The 8,436-nt window shown below is 48.1% G+C and overlaps 1 protein-coding gene across 1 annotated transcript in view; it reads left to right on the top strand.

The window, feature by feature from the left end:
* Window positions 1-446: 446 nt before the first annotated feature.
* sema4c (sema domain, immunoglobulin domain (Ig), transmembrane domain (TM) and short cytoplasmic domain, (semaphorin) 4C) overlaps window positions 447-8,436 on the top strand; it is a 47,020-nt gene continuing 39,030 nt past the window's right edge. Inside the window, exon 1 of the mRNA XM_042101676.1 lies at window positions 447-983. The gene's annotated coding sequence lies outside the window, so the exon portion shown is untranslated. The remainder of the gene's footprint in view (window positions 984-8,436) is intronic.

Here is an 8,436-nt window from a genome sequence, read left to right as displayed (position 1 = left end):
TTTTTGCACCAATCCTTTTTAATCCAACTGTACTGGAATCTTAAAGGATTATTTAAAGAGTGGATGTCTCCGTCATAATCTTTCATCCTAATCTTGAATTATAATTCTACATTGTGTTTGTTTACTTGTGTTTCAGCAGGCTGAGGGTTTCTATATGTGGATGTAGCCTAATTTATATCACCATGAAAAAAGCTAGTTTTTAAATTAGCCTATACCTTTGATAAAATATATTGCAAGGCGATATGTTCAATGTGATCGCTGTTAACAGAATAGGTAATGTCAGTGTTATTGACATCACCATTATTGAAATTATGCAATCTCATGAAATTAAATCATAGATAATCAGATTGCACCCGTTGCCCGGTACCGGACAGGGGTATGGGCGGGGATATGTCTTTGTATTGGTCTGGCCCTAGTTCGCACAGCGATACTCATCAAGGGGAGTGCAGCTCACTGCAGTGTAACGAAAGTAGTGGTCTTACATTTCACAGGCTCTCCAGCGCCACGCCAAGCCAGCGTCACAGCCACAGCCGTATTCTGTCGTTTTTTTTAATTTGCGTTGAATCATTCTAACGCACCGGGACTTTGGAGATACGGACCGCGTGCAAATGTTAAAAGTCAATCTGGATCATATGCTACGTTCATCCTTTATGCGCTCTCCAGCGGCAAAACCTGGCGAGGGGAGTGAACTGACAGAGTTCTGCTATGTAAACTGACACCAGCATCTTTCTCGTTTTCTCGTTGTTTGGAAAGAAAACATGGGGAGACAAAGACGCTATGACTAAATGCTTTTTATGCTCGAAAATGTGGAAACTCTGATCAATGAAGGTGTTATTCCAGCTTGGACTTTACTAGGCTCGACGAAAGGTTGCGTTCCAATATTCCGTGCTTTACGGAATCGGTTGTGCTAAAAGACTTCACAGCCTGAATATTACATTGTTACTACTGCGAGGGGCACCGTACAAGATACTACCTTCACTAAGGTAAGCTTGTTGTCATTAACTGTTGTAGCGCTAGTTTGATGTTATGTGAAATAATTAGTCGATGATAATTTGTTTTTCAATTGAACCGAAAAACGGGACGAGGCGATGAAGAAACCATCTGACTATATTTTGTAGCCTCGTCAGTCGGTTGTTGATCCCCAACTGTTGCAAAGCGGTTTGGTTTCGCAAAGTTTTTGTCCAGTTTTTCCATTGCAAAGCCCTGTTTTAAGTGGTCAGATTTATCGGGATGAAAGTTTATCTTAATTTGCTTAGGTGGCCTAAAACGTAGCGCACTGCGGTTTGTTGGAAGCAAATCAGAACTACTCGCCGACGTTTAAAAAATACACTGACCATGTAAATAGCGGTGACTCAGTTGGACGTCAAAAGTGTCTACAAGGGGAGGTGATGCTTTTCTTTTCGCGTTTTAGTCCTACAAAACGCAAGGGCTGACTATTGCTTTAAATACGTGTGCCACGTTACAGCAAATTATACATTTTGTTTTCCAGCACACATTCGTTCAATTAACATGTAGGCCTATGTGACTTGCAACTGTCAGTATGACACAGACCGCCTGCCTTGTCGTTTAGGAGATTTCCCCCCTCCATAGACAAAATTACATATATTTGGACGCTCAGACTATTTAAAGGCCCTCTTGATTGAAGTATTACACGAACTGTGAATTCTGTCGCTGATAAAATGGTAGGTTTATTCTGCTCAAAGCGACTTCAGTGAAAAACACTGCGTGTTTTCTTTTTAGCTTTCTTCAAACGGTAATGAAATAAGTATTAGCTGCAGCTGGGTGATTACAGTAATTACAGCGTGACCAGTGGAGAGAGACAAGCAGAATGGACTGGACTGACGCTCAGAGAAATGGACATGGGTCATTTTGTGAGAGTGCCTGGGTATGTTGTACACAAACAGCTATTTCTAAGCTCAGCATCCATCTCCTTGTGGGAATTGTGCATATGTCTGTGTTTCTAATTTTGTTGATGTATGCTTCTGTGTGTGTGTGTGTGTGTGTGTGTGTGTGTGTGTGTGTGTGTGTGTGTGCGCTCGTGCAAGCATCTGTCTGTGAGCTAAAGTTGGCATGTGTTAAGTAGACACAAATGATATTGGAAAAGTTCCTGTGACTAGACTCAATCTTCCGATTTCACAATGCAATCTAATCAGGCTAACCTCTCCATTAATGTGGTCTTCCTGTGAGGATGTGCAGTGGACAGTAGGCACTTTGAGGGTGCGGGTGTGTGTGTGTGTGTGAGGAAGTTGACAGCGACGGCCCACACTCTCAGCTCCTCTGCCCACATGTGAAACTGTCCATTGAGAGTCAAATTTGGCTCCTGCTGAGGTTGATCTCTTCATTGTCTCAAGCACAATAGAGCCACATCCTTCCTCGCACCAAAGTAGACAGCTAGCACACACACACACACACACACACACACACACACACACACACACACATACGGGGGAAGGTTTATTGGCAGCCCCTCACAATGTGGATGTGTCTCCATCCTCCATCTCCATCCCATACACCCACCATCACTTCCATCTCCAGTCCCGTCATTCACCGGAATGGCTGGATGAGGTCAGCATGGCTCACACGGAGGGGCACCCATGACATGGCTCACACACACGGGGCAGCTGCTGGAGAAATGCTGACCCCCCACCCCAACCCCCTTCGCGAAGCTCGGGGAGCAGATGTTAGCTCTCATCTGCAGCCGCCTCTGGCCACGCCAGGGCCGCACTACACGCGTTTCACATTGGCCCGGGCACGCTCAGATAGTCACTATGGTGAATATCTGTGTGCTGCCATCATCATCCACTGTGGGGAAGCGAATCACCTGCTGCGCTGGCTCTCTCGGTGCCTGCCTGGCCCACGCTGAGCTCATGCAAGTCTGTATGACGTTCATGTTCACGTTATCTCAGTGAGTGATGGTGCATGCATGTACTATGTTCACACCCAACTGCCTGTGTGTGTGTGTGTGTGTGTGTGTGTGCGCGCGCGCACACATGCATGTGGTGGGTTGGAGGGTTTCTCAATGCTTGACACATAATTAGAGCCTGACCAAGAGCCAGCCATTTATACAGCATTATATTAACAGAATGTGCCTGGATGACATCATGCTTATCGTGCTCTCTCACTCTCCCTCTCTCTCTCTCTCTCTCTCTCTCTCTCTCTCTCTCTCTCTCTCTCTCTCTCTCTTTCTCTCTCTGTTGCTCTCTCTCCCAGTCCTTCTCCATCCATCTCTTTGTCCTACCTCTCAGTCCCCCTCTCTCTCTTTCCTCATGTCTCACCTCTCCAGTTCTCCCAGACACTCTCTCTCTCTCCATCTCTCTCGCCCAGCTGTAATTCATTTTTCTCAGCTTATCACCTCCCTCTCCTGGTTCCTCTCCATTTCCCTCTCCCTGTCTCTCCCATCTCTCTCTCTCTCTCTCTTTCTCCCTTTGTCTCTTTCCTCCCTGCTCTCCTCTCTATCTCTCTCTCTCTCTTTCCTCCTGCTCTCTCTCCTCTCTCCCTCTTTCTCTCTCTCTCTTTCTCTGTGTCTGTCTCTCGCTCTCTCTGTTTCTCTTCCCTCCTGCTCTCTCTCCTCTCTCCTTCGTTCTCTCTCTCTTTCTTTCTCTGTGCCTGTCTCTCTCTCTCTGTTTCTCTTTCCTCCTGCTCTCTCTCCTCTCTCCCTCTCTCTCTCTCTCTCTTTCTCTCTCTCTGTCTCTCTGTGTCTGTTTCTCTTTTCTCCTGCTCTCCTCCCTCTCCCTCTCCACATCTCTGTGTGTAATGAGGGAGCTAGTCTTCCATCAGGTCCTTTGCACGTCCACCAGCTTGACTGTTAGGGGGCTGAGCCTGATGTTTTGCAGTTAGCCATAGGTGTGTGTGTGTGTGTGCAAAGGATCTCCAGCAGATGGGTCATCTGGTCTGTGTGTGTGTGTGTGTGTGTGTGTGTGTGTGTGTGTGTGTGTGTGTGTGTGTGTGTGTGTGTGTGTGTGTGTTTTGAGCCAGCAGGGGGATGGGGCGGAGGATGGCCCCAGCAGGGTGTCTGGTCTGAGAGGTGGGGTGCAGAGAGGCCTGAGTGGTTTTAAGAGGGGAGGTGGAGATGATGGTCAGGGGGTAGCTGTGTCCACCGTTTGGCACATCCTCCCCGAGGTCTGTCTGTGTGCACGTGTGCTGGAGGGAGGCTGCAATGTGTGCGCAGCTGTGAACCAGAGAGGGAGAAGTAGACATACACACACACATGCACACACACACACACACACACACACACACACACACACATATGCACGCACAAATGCACCCATTCGCACATCGACAGAGTGCTGTGAAGTGTGGATGTATTCCCTACAGCTGACTGACACATGCAGCATTGCACCCACCCATGCATGACCCCCTCCTCCACCTCCCCCTCACGTGCCCACACACACACACACACACACACACACACACACACACACATACATTTACACACACACACACGCCGGCTCCATTCCCGACTCTTATTTGCTCTGCCTGCATAGAGGGAGTGTGCTCCCCACAGTGTTAGCGCTGTCTCCTGGGGTCGCCCCAAACACCCAGAGGCTTTCAGGCAGCGCGTCGAGGCGTGGAAACAATCACCCCTGCCTGAAATGAGTCCCGTTAGTCAGTCTATCTGATACGGCTGACGGTTGTCACATGCGCGGCTCGCATATGGAAAATATAGAGCAGTGGAAAGGTGGAGGCTGCCTGCCCACCCGCCTGCTTGTTACTAGTATCGACCATCTGCTGCTCGGCTGCACCCCCCACCCCCCAAGGCTGGTGTGTAGTGATTTCTTCAACTGTGGGTGTATTGTGTGTGTGTGTGTGTGTGTGTGTGTGTGTGTGTGTGTGTGTGTGTGTGTGTGTGTGGATGAGGATGTACACAAACAAGAATGCATACAAACAAGAAGACCAATGCATGTGTTGCAGTTTGTGTAGATTATTGGTATTTACCTGTGTGTGTTTGCCCACTATGCACATATGCTGCCAAGCCGAGCAGACATTTATTTCTATGACTTTTGTTTACTCAATAGCCTACATAGTTGTGATGTGGGAATCAAAGCCAATTGCAGAACAACAGCACAATGTGAAAAGGTATTCATGAAAAGAAGCAATCAGTATTAGAGGTGTATGTTGTTGTGTGTGCCGGTCTGGCTGTGTCAGTGTTTGTCCCGTTTTGGGAAATGCTTGGTTACCTCCGGAGCCAGAAACGTGCCTCTCCCTGCCCGAAAACCGGGTCAGCCTTTTTGATTTTGTGCATTTGCCGCTCTTGCTTTGCTGCAGCAGGTGAAACCTGGATTGGATTAAATTGGTTGGCCAATGATTTCCTTTTGTGTGAGTAGTACGCCAATAAGTCTCTATGTGAGAGCGTGTCTACTCAAAAAACACAGAGTTTGGAGCAGCTGAAAATGCTGTGTGCCCGAGCGCCTTTTTTAGGCAAGGAAAAAGTGTTTCCTTTCCCGTCCTTAACAGATGTGTCGCTCTAATTAGGCTCTGATTATTTATCGAACATCAGCTTAATTAGTACATTCCAGACATGGCAGACATCATACACTTAATTTGTGATATCTGAGGAGAAGCTCAGAGAGCCTCTTCATTTCTTTTGTAGACGTTTTTGTTAAAAAGTGCTAGTCTTGTTGGTGTAGTTAGTATCCTCACAAAGCGTCTTATCTCTGTTTGTGCATGAGAGAGAGTATGTGTGTGTGTTTCTGGTTGCTTGTGTGTGTGTTTTTTTTCTGTTTTGTCTCTTTTTGAGTGTGTGTGTGTGTGTGTGTGTTTGACAGCGTTCACGCTACATGGTTTCTCTGGTGGAGTCTGCAGAGGCTGGTCTGCTGCGGTGGCCAGTGCGTGTGGATGAACAGCGGGAGGCCAGCGTGTTCTCCCCAGCTGAGCGTCACCGTTTGTTTTTATTAGAGCCTTTTTCTTGGCTTTGTTTCCCTCACGCAAGCACACACACACACACACACACACACACACACACACACACACACACAGAGCCTTCCCGTGTGACTATGCTGCCCGGCTGATACGGGCAGGAAACGCTGCAGGCATCCACCAACACACACACACACACACACACACACACACACACACACACACACACACATAAAAGAGAACTTATAAACATACACTACAAAGTAACACATATTCATAGTGCATAGACAGTGTGACAAATGAATGCAAATCCATGCATATTCATGTATAAAAACACATACACAAAGCATGTGGTCACACATCACATTATCAAATTCAAGCAAGACATACCTACACACATACATACACACACACACACACACACACACACACACACCCACACACACACACTCACAGTGTGTGCAAAAATTAAGCAAAAGCACAACAATAAACGGAGCGCTAGCTAGCCGCAGGGGTAGTGAGCACTGGTGTGGATCCAGTGGGAGGGGGAAGAGGAGGTGGCCTTAAAGCGAGCTAATGCCCGCACCCTGGGGACAGAGACGCGGGCTGAAAACTTCCTCTCTGCCTCGTCCTTGAGAAACCTGAACGCTAGCACAGCCTCCACCACCACCACTGGGTTCAGACAACATGCTTCCTGGGTGGAGCTTAGCCCGTCTTTTTTTTCCTTTTCTCCCTTTCTTTCTATTCTTTTTCCCATATCCTTTGATCTTTTTCTCTTTGCACCATTCTCTATTCTGTTCTTCACATGTTCTTTATAGATCTGTCTGTTCTATGTGGATTTTGAAATGATTATATATCTAACCTCTATTCTCCCACTCTCAATCAATCAGTCAACTAATCTAACTTATCTATACATGTATCAATTAATCTAAGTATCAATCTTCTGCCTTTTCTTTCCTCTCTTTCCTATCATATGATCCATTTATCCCTACTTCATTACCCTCCATCTGAGTGTCTCTCTCTCTCTCTCTCTGTGGTTCTTCATCTGTTTGGCCCAGTGGGAGGCTAAACTGCCTGCGTGTAGCTCTGGCACCATTAGCAGGAGCCCTGTCAGGGCTGGGTGGTGCACAATGGCGGGCCTGTTGCTGGTCCATTGGGCTGGTGGCATGGTTAGGGCCAGGCCCATAAGAGCGCCTGTTTTCAACCCCACCACACCACACCCCACCGCACCGCGCCACAGCACCCCCTGCGCGACCTCTGACCCTCGCCGGCTGCACTCGCCAGACCCCCCGTTGATCTCTTTCCAGCCCGCTGCATTCTGTCTGTCTCAGACGGAGAGAGAGAGAGAGAGAGAGAGAGAGAGAGAGAGGGAGAGAGAGCGAGAGAAGGAGGAAATGGGGAGAGAGTCAAAGTTAGAGCTAGTGGTGGAGGCATACATGCTGAAAAAAGGAGAGAAAGAGAGAGATTGGAGAGTCCAGCAAAAAGCTGAGAGGCTTTGTCAAGCAGAAAGTCTGACTGGTAAAAGGCAGACAAGCAGAAAAAGGGGATGAACAGAGGGAGAAAAGAAAGAGAAAGAGAGTGAGAGAAAGAGGGGACTATACACTGAAACCCTCAACCTAACAGAGATAAGGCAGGACCCTACACACAGTGAAATCCTCCAGCCTCTCTGTCTCCAAAGGGCTCTCTCTCCCTCTCTCTTTCTCTCTCCTTCCCTCTGCCTCTCTCTCTCTTTCCCCCTGAAAGTTTCTCTCTACACTCAATCCCCTCGCGCGCCCTTGTGTGTTTGTAATAGACCTCCTCCACGTGCCGGCTGCCTTTTTTCTCCCTCTCCTCTTGCCCCTTTCACATCTCCCCTCCTCCCTCTCTTCCTCCCTCCCTCCCTCCCTCTCTTTCTCTCTCTCTCTCTCTCTCTCACACACACACACACTCTAACTCACTAGCAGCATATGGAACAGTTTATCTAGAAGCTTATTTTTGTGCCTATTAAGCAAAGTCCCGTACAAAAAGAGAGAGAGGGAGAGAGAGAGAGAGAGAGAGAGAGAGAGAGGGAAAGAGCAGCCAGAGAAGGGCAAACTAGCTTTACTATGGCGCTGTTGTTCTGGTAGAGTCCCTTTTTTGAGGGCTGTTGCAGCCAGTGGGAAGAGATGCTTTTGTCTGGCACCCACACATACACACACACACCCCATAGCACCTCTTAAACCTGGTGTGTCCACACGTCACAGAATCAATAAAGTGTCTCTTTGAGGAGAGGAGAGGAGTAATGGAGGAGGACCGGGAGAGGAGAAATGCTGAGACGGAGAAGGATGCGTCTCAGCGCTCACTCCCCATCTCTCCCGTTGCGTCTTGTTCCGTTCCGTCGCGTCTCCCTGCTTTTCCGTCGCTCTTTTCCCTCTCCTGTCTCCCCTTCTGTCTTACGCTCTCTCTTCCCCTCTCTCTCTCTCTCTCTCTCTCTTTCCTCTCTCTCTCTCTCTCTCTCTGTCACCCGGGTCTGTTTTCCTCTCTCCGTTTTCGAATAAGCGTTTTCTCCATGGCAGAGTGAGCACATTTGTGTTGCTGAGGCGCTCACAAGGAAGAGAG

This window comes from Alosa sapidissima, chromosome 8 (genome assembly GCF_018492685.1).
Source record: "Alosa sapidissima isolate fAloSap1 chromosome 8, fAloSap1.pri, whole genome shotgun sequence".
NCBI lineage: Eukaryota > Metazoa > Chordata > Actinopteri > Clupeiformes > Clupeidae > Alosa > Alosa sapidissima.
The sequence above is the reverse complement of the archived record's forward strand: the minus strand, read 5'-3'. Positions and strand labels throughout refer to the sequence as shown.